This window comes from Neoarius graeffei, chromosome 8, assembly GCF_027579695.1.
Source record: "Neoarius graeffei isolate fNeoGra1 chromosome 8, fNeoGra1.pri, whole genome shotgun sequence".
In the NCBI taxonomy this organism is placed as follows: domain Eukaryota; kingdom Metazoa; phylum Chordata; class Actinopteri; order Siluriformes; family Ariidae; genus Neoarius; species Neoarius graeffei.
This window is the reverse complement of record NC_083576.1, coordinates 18,194,414-18,211,102: the sequence shown is the minus strand read 5'-3', so window position 1 is coordinate 18,211,102 and position 16,689 is coordinate 18,194,414.

The following is a 16,689-nucleotide window of genomic DNA, read 5'->3' as shown; positions in this document are numbered from 1 at the left end:
ACACTGGTCAAAGCCAGCTCTGATAATCTACCAGCTCACAAAACACAGGCTGAGCTGCTCAAACTGGTCGACTTTGCTAGCTAGTAAATTATTTTTCATGCTTTTTTATTATTTGAATAAACTGATCAATACATCTTTGTTTGTGTCATGTTTAAAACAAACAAGTAAACAAGATAAAAATCTTATCCACGATGTTGTGTTGATAGCAGTAATTCAGAAAATCTTTCCTTTCTACCACCATTTACCAACTGCCAAAGACTGTCTTGCAACTTGACCAGTCCTGCCCATGTTTTGGCAGCTGGCCAAACTAAGCTGGATTTTACAGCAGGGATGGAAGCAGTTGATAAGTCCAATGGACAACAGCTACAACACAGAAATAACAAACCTGAGTACTGTTTTAGAGCCAACAGCCAAGCATGTCAGCTTACAATTCAAACAATCTAGCATGGGGCACAGGGACATACTGTAATCAGCTGCAAAGTGCTGCATACACAGCTGGACTGAAGCTGTGTAACAGGTTTAGCTCACAGTTCCCTAATGCTTTGAAGAGCCATAAAGAGGAAAACTCTCACCATGAAAATGGCATCATTTCAAACCATTTACTTTATTGTCAAAATGAGGAGAAAGCCTCCTTTGGTTCCTTTGGGAAATTAGTTTGAGCTTTGCTCTGGCTGTAGCATTGGTTCAACTAAAAATAAAGACAAAATGTCTGCCTAGTCCACATTCCTATTTTCTCTATTTTACAAATACCCAGATGCCAGAGTGTAGGTGTTACAATGCTAATACTAAAAACCAGCTCTTTTCTTAAGTGTGCAAAGGAAGAAGTGGTGAACGTAGAAACTAGTCAAATAGAGAGAATATGGAGGTCCTTGTTACTTTCTCTTAAGAAAAAGTAAGAAAGAGTTTCAGGTTTGCCCTGTCTTATTTGTTTGTCTGGAAAAAGAAGCAAAGATGAATATCATGCTGCGCAAAGAGTCAATTTGCATGCTTAACTGTAGCCACAAGCTTTGTTTCAACAATAACATTAACACATAGACAAAAGCACGCTGTCAGGAACTGCCAAGCAAGCTCGCATATATAAATTTATGACTGAGCCATAACGGCAGGAGGCCTCAAGCTGTAAATTCCAGTCACTCCTCTATGTGAGAACTGCTTGTCTTTCATTTCCGTCATGTTTAGAGTTGGAAAGGGACAACATGAGTTGATTTGAAGGAATGGCACATGGTGCTATGCAGCTAAATCACTGAACAGCTTCCGGAAGTCGGTATGCCCGAGGAGGGAGCAAATTGATCTCACTGCAGTGGAAGGAAGGTCAATTTGAAAAGCAACACTGTCCCCTTGTGTTGAAGGTGATGTATCTGCAGCTCAGAAAATCTGGATTTTTTTTTTTCTTTCCCCATGCTGAGGGTTAATGGCATTGTATAACCATTCGCATGGTTGAATTTCAACTGTTTCTACTATATACTGTACACTGAATGGAAAGTTTCATATATCTCAATCACAAGTAAAGGTGCAGAATTTTAAAACCTGGTTATTCCCCAAAGTGAAAAGAAGAAGAACAACTTCATTTATCACATGTGCACTTAAGCACAGTGAAATTCCCCTCTGCATTTAACCCATCTGAAGCAGTGAACAAGGGCACTTCAGCCCAAGGCCACCCCAAGACCTACCACCATGTCTTTGGACTGTGGTGGAAACCAGAGCACCCAGAGGAAACCCACACAAACACAGGGAGAACATTCAAACTCCACACAGAAAGGCCCCTGTTGGCCACTGGGCTCAAACCCAGAACCTTCTTGCTGTGAGGCACAGGCGATTGCTCTAAGACAACGAGGGAGGCTCAGCCTCCTCTAAAAATGATGAACATCGTGTAGGATTGTTGGGGTTCACCCAGAAAGAGACCCTGATTCCTTTGTGGGCCACCCTCGGATCCGGGACGAATGATAGAACGATAGAAACAGACAGGGGAACCAGAGAGTTCACATGCCAGTTTATTCGCACAGTCACTTCGTCAAAGATGAAAGATTACAAACACCTTTTATAACAAATCATAATCTCTCCAAACGGCTATTGTGTCTGTCAAATGTGTGTGTGGGTCGATCTGACACTAAAACAGACCTTGGTGGGTCCTTCAGACACTTCTCTGTTCAAAATACACATTTTATAAACAAAATGTTCCCAAACAATGTCCAGCCGAGACGCGCACAAGGTCATTTTTAACTGAACCTTAAGTTAACTCTTAATTTTGTCACCATTTTAATAATAATACTTATAAGAATAATAAGAATAATACTTATATAACCCTAACAAGGATGAATTGCGCTAGGCTTATGTTATAGCCGACCTTATAACATTGCTATTTCAGATCCAGAATCATAGAAATATATGTGCTCAACCCACTACAGTATCATTCCGTTATAACTTTCCCCAGTTCGCCTAATGTGCGCGTGAGTTTTTCCCCCTTGTGACAGCACGATGCAGCCCAGCCTCAGTGGACTGGGAGCTATGTGCTTGTCAATCTCAAAATGCAAGACGATTATTGGACAAATACTGTGAAAATGCCCGCCCACAGAGTCTCACGGACTCCCAGCCTCAATGGACTTCAACGGCATTTGGGAGCTCTGCGCTTTTCAATCTCAAAATGCAAGACGGTTATTGGACAAATACTGCGAAAACGCCCGCCCACGCACTCCGAGCCTCACATGGGAGGGACATGGCAGTTTCCGCGAGGAGACTGGTGATTGGTGAAAGCGGCCGGATATTTTCTTTGATTGACAGCTCGTTTCAACTATAGACAGGCAGCACAGTGTTGCCAGATTGGGCGGTTTTAAGTGCATTTTGGCGGGTTTTGAACATATTTTGGGCTGGATAACGTCAGCAGTATCTGGCAACATCAGTTCAGTCCCATGCGGATTCACAAGTGCTGTGGTGTATTGTAAGAGATCGGCTTACATTTCGATTTCATTCATTGGTTTCTACCAGCTTTTTTAGTTTGTATATATTTTCATTGTAAATAAAGTGTAAATATAGTGTTGTCAAGTTTGCTATCTTAGTTCCAGAAATTTCGTTTATTTGAGTGACTGAACTTGAACTTGAGGGGGCTAGTCAGCTAGCAAGAATGCCAAGCGGATGCCAAGCATTGCTGATTTAATTTTGGCGAAGCCATTTGCCAGTCTTCCTTTCGAGGAAAAAATTAAAATTAAAGAGCAGGGTAGATCAACGCCTCAAATTGACTTGGTGAAAAAGGTAGGGAATAATACTCATTCCTTTCAGCTCTCCTGGTATGAGAAAGTAAATTGGCTAACAGCAAGTGACCCACATCAACAACAGTAAATAGGCGAATTTAGTAATATGGATGGACCAAAAATATAGAATCTATTTAAAATGTTTATGCTGAGTATATTATATTGGAATATATGTTTTTCTGGATATGAATTAAACACAGCTACGATTTGGAAAACATTTTTAAACAAAAACACAGCCGAGGTCAATTTTTAAACAACATGCCACAATTTTAAAATATAAAATGTTAAAATACCCCCCCAACACCACCATCATGTATATTGGACAGTAGGCTAATGGGCCAAAAGAACCTGTTATTTCACAGTTTGTGACCCTGCCAACAATCAGCCAAATCAGAGGCAAGAGTATGGGCAAAATTGATGTGTTTTTTCTTTTAAAATCTGGAAATGTCGTAACCGACCAGCCTCCCCTGTTTGAAAGACTACCAGCCGCCACTGCTGTGAGGCGACAGTGCTAACCACTGCACCACTGTGCTGCCCTAGAGAGAAAATTGCAATGAAAGATTTCATTCCAATTCTACTTAAAGGTTTCATTCCAATTCTCCATAACCTAATCTACTTATAACCTAATCTAAGATCCTTTGCAGTATTTAAACATGAGCCCCATTGCCATCTCTTCACTGGACTGATTGCTGTTCATGCTAATACTGGTAGGGAAATAATCAGTCATTAATTCAGTATTGTTCTATTGACTATATTTCTAAAAACAAATATCTTTCTCAGAGGTCATTAGTGGTCATCTGTACCAAATGCGTAAGCGTAAAGGCTCCTCTGCTTTGATGAAAATGTGACAGAGTATCAGTATCTGATTACAAACTTATTGAAATATTCATTTCACTCTTGCACGTCGTTACCCAACAAGTTATCTATGCATCTTTATGCAGCCTGATTGCATTTACTACAGTGTTCATTTTATAATATTTTATATTATTTTGTGGATCCTCACACAACAAGATCTGTGCAGGCAGGCAGCCAAGGCAAGGTTTATAGCCTAAATAAAACATTTCCATGTCCTTTTGGTAAATACATTCAGGTTTTCTTAAAGTAGACCTGTCAAAGTATATTAGTGGCAGAGCAAACTATTTCTTCACTATTATTCAACGAATCTTCATCATTTTGCCTGTAACACTTTGTGACAACCTGTTGAAATAACTAAATATAATATACAGTACATTGACCCATACGGTATTAACTGTGTGAAAACCAGAAAGCTCGACAAATTTATCAGGTTATGACATGAATCTATTGTAAATCATTATGAGCTGATATTAAATTTTAATTGAATTGAATTTTATTTATTACCACCAATATTTCTAGTCGAGAACTGAACAGCCCTGATCTGATGATAGACAATCAAATATTATTCATTTTCAATATTTTCTTTTGTTTGTTTTATCTGTAACCGCTTATCCCGTGCGGGGTCGTGGGGGGCAAGCTGGAGCCTACAGTATCCCAGGTGACCATGGACGAGAGGCAGGGTACACCCTGGACAAGTTGCCAGCTTATCACAGGGCTGACACACACATACAGTCGAGACACAAACAACCATTCACGGTCAATTTAGAGCCACCAATTAACCTAACCTCCATATCTTTGGACTGTGGGAGGAAACCCATGCAGACACAGGGAGAACATGCAAACTCCACACAGAAAGGCCCCTGTCAGCCACTGGGCTTGAACCCAGAACCTTCTTGCTGTGAGGTGACAGTGCTAACCACTACACCACCATGCTGCATTTTCTTTTGTATTTATTCAATATATATAGAGACAGATTTGTATCAGCTCTATTGCTGAGAACAGTGCAGTTTTCTTTTCTTCCTCAGCAGGGTGACACTGAATAATAGGCATGCCTTTAAAGCTGTCACAGTATAATGCAAGCTCATTTGCATGGACGTAAATCAATCTTTATGTTTCTGGAGGGTTTTGTGGAATAGAAAACTGCTGGTAAAAGTACATCAAGGGTGGGCGTCTGTCACCACTTAGTCTTCATATGCGACTGATTGTCTAACTCACTGTAAGCCTGTGTAATGAATCATGTTTGCAGATGTTGCAGGGTGTGACAAGGCCCATAATGATGCATTGATTGTGGGTTTTATTACAACCAGGTGCAGGCACACAAAATGACCAGATGACTGGATGATAAAATGAGTAACACTCCCTCCTGCCCCCCAAAGTGGAATTACAGAACTGTAGTAACCAAGATGCACTGCTAATAATTTACATAATGAAGCATTTGATGATCTTATTTCTGTACCGTGTCTGTCTACATTTCTCCATCTACACACTCATGGACACTCTTGGGGCCTAAAAATACCTTTTTTCTATCCTAAAACTCTTTAATCCTTCATATAAAACTTCTGTCCTGGTCGGAGATAATTCAGCACTGTTAAATGATACTACAACATTGCCATGCTAACCTGTTTAGCTTCCTGGTTGTTTTATTGCATTTGAAATTAATTTCTCCATTTTTTCCCTCTTTGTTGTTGCCTGCAGCAGGTTTTGTCATAACCTCAGGTTCAGTCCTGAGCTCAGGTTAATTTCTGTGGGAAATTTCTACTTTACATGTATCCACATCCTAGTTCTCATGGTGCTCCGGTTTCCTTGCACATCCCAAAAACCAAAAACACTCTGGTAGGTGCTTTGGTGATGTTAAATCGCCGTGACGTTTGAATGAATGTGGGCATTATCCCTGTGATAGAGTGGCATCTCATCCAGTGTGCCTTCCTGTCAGGATTCCCTCTCCCAGGGTTTCCTGAAATAGTCTCCTGATTCACCATGACTGTGACCAGGATAAAGCAATTATAGAAGATGAATAATTTTTATCCAAGTATTCTGAACATATGTTATGTTGCCGGAGTCTACATTTTTGCAGCAACCACTTGGTCGGCATGGTGGTGTAGTGGTTCTCACTGTCGCCTCACAGCAAAAGGTTTCTGGGTTCGAGCCCAGTGGCCGATTTGCATGTTCTTCTTGTGTATCTGCATGGGGTTCCTCTGGGTGCATTGGTTCTCCCGACAGTTCAGAGACATGCGGTTAAGTTAACACGGGGCAGCCATGGCCTGAAGGTTGGGCTGAAGTGCTCGTGAGCAAGGGCACCTAACCCACAACTGCTCCCCGGGTGCTGTAGCATAGCTGCCCACTGCTCTGGGTATGCGTATGTGCTCATTGCTCACTTGTGTGTGCATCTGTCTTTTCACTGCGCTTAAAGTCTGTGCTTGTTCTTGTCTTAGTCAGGGTCAAGGTGGAGCTAGTTCATTAGATCAATTAGTTCAATAATAATAATAATAATAATAATTTGTTTGTTGTTCCTGCTGTGGCTGTTATTTGCTTGCTATTTTGTTGTTGTTGTTGTTGTTACTGTTATAGAACCTGATGAATGTACCTCCAAACCTTATCGTTGTTTAAAAGCCTCTAAACCTTTGCAGTCATGAAAGCACAAAGTTCATCATCAGCACAAAATGCTTTGTGTAGCATAATGTCCACTGTGAACTGAAACCCCCACCTGGGACTTGATTTACTTGATTTTCTGTGGCATGTGAGAAAGTTCAGCACCTTCGGAACCTGCAGTCCATTTTGACTTGGCAGTAATTGAGAGCCTTTTAACCTTTGCTGCTGCTTGGTCCAAATGAAATAAGAGGTCTATAAATCTTCCAAAATAATGTCTTCCAAAATATGTTTAAAATCTTCCAAAAATTGAAAACTAAAACTTCTGTGAAGTTTATTCTAAGTACTTTCTCGACAGGAATTTGCTTGTTGGCAGTTTGGCTCTTTTGATACATCACATGGTGTAATACATGATACAATTTCGGTTTTGCATACACATAGAAAAGCTGCCATTGCATTGCATTGCTTGCCTTTGAGAAATTACTTGAATAAAACCAACACTTATCTCCAATCTTCTATGCATTATCGTATCACTCTCTTTCTTTATCTTTCAGGCAGTTTGTATTTTTTTTTTTTGTCTTTGACACCAGATCTAGAGCTGTTCAGATCCACTAGATGGTGATAAAGTAGTTGAGATGAAGACTTTGCATAAAAGAGTTATGAGTCTCATGCAATGAATGGCTTAAGGTTGCAGAACTTACTGTACTAATTATAGCTTTGCCATATTTCTTAGGTAAAAATAGAGCAGCGATTCATTGCTAGTCATTTTACAATGGGTCCAGTGCAACACTTTTTTGACTTTGGCAAAAAAAGATATAACTCATGGTGAATCAAACAGAGAGGAACTGGAGATAACCTCTATATTTTTTTCCAGACCTAATATACTCATTTTATTTGATTCCTCTCCTGGTTATTTCCTTAGGTCTGAATATGCACAAAATGGTTGATGAATTATTACACTGAGAAACAAAGACAATGGCTAACAATGTCTCTTATTGCATTCCTGCATATTTCCAACCACTGAGTTCCTGCTTCTGCTTCACTCTTACTGTGATTTGCATTTACAGAGAAAATGTTGTAATGAATGCACATACAGTATACCGTACATCCTGTGTTCTATGACTGTGGCTCGGATCTGACCGATTCATCCTGATGCCCTAGTTCTTCTTGGAGCTTTCTGTGCTCGTGACTCACTTTCGGCTGCTGTGGATGGTCCCATGTGAATACCCTAATGATTTCCACTTCCTTAACACAGTATATGGCCTATTCTTACACATGGATACTGTGGATTTAAAACTGCTGTAAAGCTCATAAAGCCTTTCCTGTACTCATACTGGGATTCATTCACAATGTAGTCATACTGAACATCCTTTCAGACTGTTTGAGTTTATATTATACAGTTCTAGAAGAGTAATGATGTGTAATTTCAGGATCTGTTATCTTGTTATCTTGTCACTACAGTTTGCTCATTAAGAATCCACATTCTTTATTTCCAGCTACTTTGTGGCAATTTCTGTTGTTAAAAGCACTTTAAATTTCTAATAATTTCATCAGTCATCTATATACTGTAATTTTGACATCCAGTAATAATTAGCGTCGTGAGTACTCCCAGTGTTACATGTACAGAGCTACAAAGTGCACTCTGTGCTTCTTGAACTTCATTTCTAACCTTTATATGAACCTATTTTTTTCCCCCTCATTAGTGTGCATGTACTACCGGATTAAACTCTGATGCCATGTCGTGATAAACTTGCAACCATGCTGTCAGAGGTAATTACTCTGAGTCGGCGAAGAACTAACTCCTTATCTTTTCAAACACCATCAAACACACACACACACACACACACACACACACACACACACTGGAGGGCCAAAAGTTACTAGGTGACCGAATATGATGCAGCCCTGATGGATTTGCCTTTGAATAGTGAGGAGGGTGCAGTCTGGCAGTGCCATAAAGGCCTTCGTTATGGAGACGCAAGGGCAGAAGCGGGTCGGGGGAGTACCCGCCACAGTGCCAGACAGAGTGGGGATTGTGAGTGCCACCAGCACCAGCTGGGGAGGTACAGAAGGCGCTCAGTGGTGGGCAGGAAGTGGCAGCAAGGAGGCTGTCACAACGCCACACTTGAGCCAGCTCCCAGCCAAATAACTGCAAGGTCATCATGGCTGCCTGATCTTAAAAGGGAAGAGTTTTTTTTTTCCTTTCTTTTTTTTGAAGTATTATGAAATACTGAACACTTTGTATGCAGCTCAAATTGCACATTTCTCAAATGTGAGAGGGAAATTTGATTAAGGTGAGAGCAAGAAGGTGAGCTAGAAATGACTAAAGTGCCATATTTTAAATTATATAAACTCCTTTTTGAGTTTATGGAGAGGTATAAATTTGATCATAGCATACATTAGCGAACTGAAAGGGAAAAAAAGGAAAGGATAATAAGTGATTCCAAACTCAGTCATCATTCAAGCTCTTGGCTTTAATAGGCATGAGATTAGCACAGGGGAAGGATTAAATGCCACAATCACTAAACTGTCAACCATTGTATGAACCACAGACGTATTATTATTATTATTGAGTGCAAAATTCATACAAATATAATCTAATGCACTGTACATGTTCACACTATACACATTATATCATAACAAGGGTTACACACACATACTGTATATATATACACACACATACACACAGTATATAATGTGATATAGTGGCTAGCACTGTCGCCTCACAGCAAGAAGGTTCTAGGTTCGAGCCCAATGGCTGACGGGGGCCTTTTTGTGTGGAGTTTGCATGTTCTCCCCTTGTCTGCGTGGGTTTCCTCTGGGTGCTCTGGTTTCCCCTACAGTTCAAAGACATGCAGGTTAGGCTAATTGGTGGCTCCAAATTGACCATAGGTGTGAATGTGAGTGTGAATGGTTGTGTGTCTCTATGGCCCTGTCCACACGGCAACAGATTCAGGTGAATCTGATAAAATTGTTTATCGTTTCGGCCTGGCGTCCACACGGCACCGGCGTTTTGGGTGCCCCAAAACGAAATCTTTTGAGAATGGGTTCCAGAGTGGAAAAATCTGGCAATGGCGCCGTTGCGAAGTCGTCTGGATGAGTAGAATGGATTTGTTTACGATGATGTCACAACCACATGACTGTCAGTGCTTCACGCTGGGTAGAAGTGTAACGAACTCGATGCGAGTTGTCAACAAATCCTATAACTTGGTTCATGAAACGCACTTACAAAATATTTTCACTGCTTTCTAAAAACAAAAACAATCCCGCCAGCAAAAATAGGGGAAAAAAAGGAGCGATCTCACCTCTTCAGATGTTGGTTTAAGTCCGACAATACATTCCTCAAAAAGGGCGTAGAAGAACAAAGTAATCCATCAACGTGTAGCATTCAATTTATTCCGGACCATTAAAGAATTCTGGAGGATATCAGAATGTTGGCATACTGGCTTCCATCTACCCCCATTCATTCCTCTTTCCGCGTCTTTCATTTTACGCTACTGATTAATAATCAAAACTTTATGTGGCTGATGCTACAGAAGAAGGGGTTTATGTGCATGTGTCTACTTTTTCTATTGTTCTGGTGTCTCCGATGGGACCATCTTACAGCGCATGTAGAGGTGTGGCATGTGTATTGCATCGTTTTCAGCAAGCGTTGCGTTGCCATATGTACCTGATATTTTACTGATCCGTTGCCCATGTGGACGCAATATTTAAAAAAAAAAATCTCATTGCCATTGTCGTGTGGATGTAGCCTATGTGTCAGCCCTGCAATGATCTGGTGACTTGTCCAGGGTGTACCCTGCCTCTTGCCCATAGTCAGCTGGGACAGGCTCCAGCTTGCCCATGACCCTGCACAGGATAAGCGGTTACGGAAAATAATAATAATTTTATATATATATATATATATATATATATATATATATATATATATATATATATATATATATATATATACTAAAATAATTATTTAAAGCAAAAAACAAACAATAATGTTATAAATTATAAGCTAACCTAAAGAAATGTCTTCAAAGCAGATTTAAAATTATCTATACTAATATCAGCTCAAAGCTGGCTGGGTAATGGACTCCACAAAACTGGCCCAGCCTCAGCAAAAGCCCTATCTCCTATCATCTTGTTAGCCCTTTGCGCAGGAGGTGCAAGTAACTGCTAGTTATTTGAGTGTAGTTCATATCTTGATGCTACTTTTAAGGCATAAAAGGTCAGTGATGTATGACCAGACATGGCCCTATAAAGCCTTAAAAGTAATTAAAATAATCTTAAATATAATCCTATACTTTACCGTGAGTCAATGTAACTCATAAAATGCAGGTGAAATATGGCAAAAGTGCAGGGTGTTGGAGATCAGCTGCAATTTGTACCCCGTTGTAGCTTATTTATGTGTATTTATGGCAATCCATAAAGTAGGCTGTTACAATAATCCAGTCTACCAATGACTAATGTGTGTATCCTTGACTTGCAAGTGACGTCAAAGCAAAATAGAAACCCAGATGTCGGCCATGTTGGTGGATATACACATGAGGGGTCAAGCAACATTCCATACAAAACATAGTCATGCGTGCACAACTCTCTTTGTTTTTCCACTGCTTTAAGTGGTCTTTTAGCTATGCCATATCTTTGGGCTGTATATGGTTGTGGTCACCACAGTACTCATGACCGTGGCACATTCTGATTTTTTAGAATTCCGTCCATGATTTGGAAAGAGAGCGAGGAAACTCTGAGGATTAGTATGGAGAAGAGACGAGCACGGCTGAACAATATCGGCAGTGCTGATCTAACAGAGGCTAAAACCAAAACAGCTTGTGTTTGCAGTGATCATTTTATCTCAGGTGAGATTCAAAAGCTTTCTCAATAATATCATGGAAGAATTTTATTTTGTGTTGCTAGAATCTTGCTATAAAATGAGCATTCTCTTGTCGTGGTTCATTCAGTTATTGTTATAATTATAAAATTATAATTTTAGACTGGTTGACCTGAAATAGGCGGCACGGTGGTGTAGTGGTTAGCGCTGTCGCCTCACAGCAAGAAGGTCCGGGTTGGAGCCCTGTGGCCGGTGAAGGCCTTTCTGTGCGGAGTTTGCATGTTCTCCCCGTGTCCGCGTGGGTTTCCTCCGGGTGCTCCGGTTTCCCCCACAGTCCAAAGACTTGCAGGTTAGGTTAACTGGTGACCGTGAGTGTGAATGGTTGTCTGTGTCTATGTGTCAGCCCTGTGATGACCTGGCGACTTGTCCAGGGTGTACCCCACCTTTTGCCCGTAGTCAGCTGGGATAGGCTCCAGCTTGCCTGCAACCCCGTAGAACAGGATAAAGCGGCTAGAGATAATTTGATGAGATGGGATGAGATGACCTGAAATAAATTGAAATGTCATTTGTGAGCCGTAAAACTACACTGTAAAAAATGATTTGTTGTTTTAACTTAAAAAAGTTAGTGCAAGGGTTGCCTTAAGGGCTGCCTTAAAATTTTGAGCTCACTGAAATTAACATAGTAAGTTCACAACAATTTAACTTACTATGTGAATTCCAGTGAACTCAAAATTTTAAGGCAGCCCTTGCACTAACTTTTTTAAGTTAAAACAACAAATATTTTTTTTACAGTGTAGAGACTTGTCAAAATTTCACACTTTGTATGTTGTTTACACATAAAAGTAAACTAAATGCAAAAGAAGCCCTAACTTAACCTTGCAAGTATAACTGCTTTGTCATTGTTGACTGGGTTAATTAATAAGGTATTTACCTATGCAGACACAAAGAAGTTACAGGCTTCCATGGACTTCTAAGCCTTCATTTGAAATTTGTCGACCCACAAAGTCTGCCAAACCAGATAGAACATGATATTTGGGTGCTCGATGGTCAGTAAAAGCATCTTATCTTCAGAAAAATCAGAATTTTTAAATAATATGGGTTAAAACCACACGTCTATCTTCTCTTTGTACTGAATTTTTGCTCGATCATTCAAATCGTCGTAATACTGAGAAAATTCAGCATTGCTTACAGACATGCTTTCAGCGTCTGCTATCATAATTGCTTTGTATATCCACCATCATGGCAGACGCTCATGGCATAACACATTTTGATCACATGGTTGCAAGTCATCTATTAGCGCTGTATGTAGTGTAGCGTAAAGAGATCAACTATTTTTGATTACACCTTCATGTCACGCTTGCATTGATTCTGACTCATTAAAAGCACACAGTATATTCCGTAGGTTTGTCTTCTGCCACCGATTTGCCCTAGTTTGCATGTGCAGGATGTTCTTACATATTTTAATTTTAATTTTTCTTGCATCTGGAGGATGGAATTAATAATTTTCCAAAACACTGCGCATTCACAGAAGTCTGTTTAAAAATTAGATTATTGTATGCACTGTGAAGAAAGATATTCCTCATATATTAGCAAACTGATATTTAACTTTTTACCCCTTGAAGCAGTTGCTACAGCCACCCTTGTATATGTATACTGTTCACCCTTAGAACATTTTACAAGAAAAAAAGTCTAAAGACAAGGTTTTAGACAAGGAGTCATGTTGTCATTATGGGATATACACGGGGTCATCATATGTCATCATTAAGGGGTAAAGAGTTAAAAGAAGGAAATAAATAAACAACAACTAGAATAATTTTAGTACATAAAACAGCAGATGTACTTTATGTCTCCGTTGTCACACATTACAGGTTAATAGATTAAGCCTGTGCTGCTTCATGTGCCATTGTCCCGCAGCCATCATGGAACCATTTTCTAAGCTCTTTTTAAAGACTCATGGGGTAAGATTGATGGAACCATTAGTGCTAATAAAGTTCTTGGACTTGCAATGCCCTCTTCATGATCCTCAAGAGTTGTAAAATGTCCTTTTATTGTGCAGCCAGATTCACTTAGCACAGTTAAAAAGCTTGCCAGTGGGGGTGGGTGGGAGGACATATTCATTCTGAGATGATCACTTGCAAGGACTTTATTTCCCTAAATTGCTGTTAAAAATGACTTGGATGCTTGCCCTGCATAGCAGTACATCGTGTGTACCTAAAACGTGTCCTACATTATGTGAGGAATAAATAAAACACAATGCGGCCACGCTGTTCAAGGGAAATAATAAATGACAGGGTATTATGATGCAGCACAAAAGAAATCTGAGTTACAGTTACCACGTTATATGTAGTTCATTATTTTCCAGTAAGACCATATCCTCGTGTTTTTTTTAATTCCTCTATACCATAGTGATTTTCCAATAATTAGTATTTTTTAATTGATTAATGAAAAATGTCATGCTTTTTAACCATTATTAAATTAGCCTCTGTTTTTCTTTAGCTCCTAAGTTGATAGGACAAAAATTACAGCTTGTCTTGTTCACTGAGAAGGCAAAAAGTGCAAACAACTGTGTTGGTAACACTAGAGACTCCTTCCATAAATGTAAAGGAAATGTTGCTGTAGAGAAAACCTCATGATAGTAAACATTATTATTACTACTACTATTATTATTATTATTATTATTATTATTATATAATGGCAGCACGGTGGTATAGTGATTAGCACTGTCGCCTTACAGCAAGAAGGTCCTGGGTTCGAGCCCAGTGGCCGGTAAGGGCCTTTCTGTGTGGAGTTTGCATGTTCTCCCCGTGTCTGCGTGGGTTTCCTCTGGGTGCTTCAGTTTCCCCCACAGTCCAAAAGGCATGCAGGTTAGGCTAATTGGTGGCTCTAAATTGACTGTAGGTGTGAATGTGAGTATGAATAGTTGTTTTTCTCTGTGTATCAGCCCTGCGATGATCTGTTGACTTGTCCAGGGTGTACCCCACCTCTTGCCCATAGTCAGCTGGGATAGGCTCCAGCTTGCCTGCGACCCTGTAGAACAGGATAAGTGGCTACAGATAATGGATGTTATATGACAGTGTGTTTTGTTTGTTTGCATTATTGTTTTTTTTATTATTAGATTTAGATTATGTGGCTCAACCATACAAATTCTAGTTGTTACTGTAAAAAAATAAAATTAATTAATTAATTAATTAATTAAAAATAAAAAGAGACTCAAATAAGCATGTTAATATAGCCTGTGATTTGCTTTGCACCTTGTTGGGGTTCAACCCAGTCAGAGACCCCGATTCCTTCGTGGGCCCCCCCCCCTGGATCCGAGGATGAATGAAACTGGTCGATAGAAACAGACAGGGGAACACCAGAGAGTTCACATGCCAGTTTATTCACACAGTCACGTCGTCAAAATGGAAACATTCTTGGAAACATCTTATAGTATCTCTGTGTTTATGTTTTGTCTTCGTGTGTGTGTGTGTGTGTGTGTAATGGGTGTGCGTCTATGTAGAAGTGGGTAATGATCTTGAATCAATCATAATATAAAAACATATTTCTGATGACAGTAAGGTACAGATAGATATCAGAATCTCGGCTTATGGTCAATATTATGGTTAATATTCATTACATAGAGCATGGAATGTCTAAACACAGATAATGTCTAGTCTACGGAGTCTATTCAGAGAAGGTCAAAGACAGTTTGCACAGAAAGGATCTAATAATTTAACATAATTTCTTAACACGTGAATGTGTGTTAAGTCAGTAAATTACATCTTGATTTCATCAACATAAGCAAAATAACAAATAACAATATGTCTTTAATAATGCTAAAACAAAGAATGTTATAAGAAAATAAACATAAAAAATAAGAACAACTTAAACATAAGAACAATGAGAATATGTCTGAAAGAGAGAGAACAATTAAACAACTAACAGGATTAAACTCATAACTAAATTAGGTTAATGCTTTTAAACTAAAAACCCTTAGAATCATAAGATCTTAACTATAATTATAATGTCATTATGAAACTAATCTAAAACTATAAAACTAACATTAATCACGGAATGCATTCATTAATTACGGGATCCAAATCACTACCATAGTATATTTCAAGCTTTTAAGAAGCTATAAGCCTAAGTTTCAACTAAACATGAATTAACATAAACATGAACCTTAATTCTACCATTTCAGAGTGTGTGTGGGTCGATCTGACACCAAAACAGACCTTGGTGAATCTTTCAGACACTTCTCTGAATGAATACACATTCATATCAAAAAATAAACAAAATGTTCCCAAACAATGTCCAGCCAAGACAGAAGGTCATTTTTAATTGAACCTTAAGTTAATCCTTAATTTTGTCACCATTTTAATAAATTACTGCCTTCTTGGTCAAGAATAATACTTATATAAACCTAACACACCTGAAACTACTGGCACAGCCCCTGTTCTAGAAATTTATTCAAAACCTTTTGACCAATAAGATTTAGTATCACTAAAATCAAATTACTATTAATATTTTTGCCACTGATTTATAAGAAGTAGAATCAAATAACCCTCCCGTGCCAGGACCTGGCCTTCCCTGGAAGTACTTATCTCCTGCAAGTACTTACTAGGCCCTTAAGGCACATTGGGCAGCACCAATCGCTGTTTCTTCAGCCCTCAGCCTCTTGCCTATTGCTGGGTTTCGGTCACGTGACTTTTCTTAGCGGTTTTACCAGAAGTGAAATAGCTGGTGGTTGAAACGGCTGCCATAATGCAAACAAATAGCGATAACTTATCAGAGTATGCTCGTAATCTAGAAGCCACTGCTCACTTTAGATATATTCAGAAGATTACTATGTGCAATGGAATCGACCCCTACAGTCTGGGAAAGAAGGATTTGTCATACGATCTTGAAAACTACCCTTCAGTCGAGTTCCCCGACATCTCGAACTATCTGGTGTTGCAGACATCCTTCGACACTGCAAAACAGATGAAAGCGTGGAAGAGTACGGAGGCTTACAACTTTTTTGTACAGTATGTGACTGGGTGAAGGATCTCGGTATCAAGTCGCTGCCTAATGAATCCTGTATTGTTTTTGCCCATGTAAGTATGCTTTTTTAAGCTTTTCATTTGCGTCTTTACAACGAAGTGCTGCAAGTTGGAGTGTAAACAAACAACAGTTCACTTGATTCTCACTTGTGCTGGCTCTTAT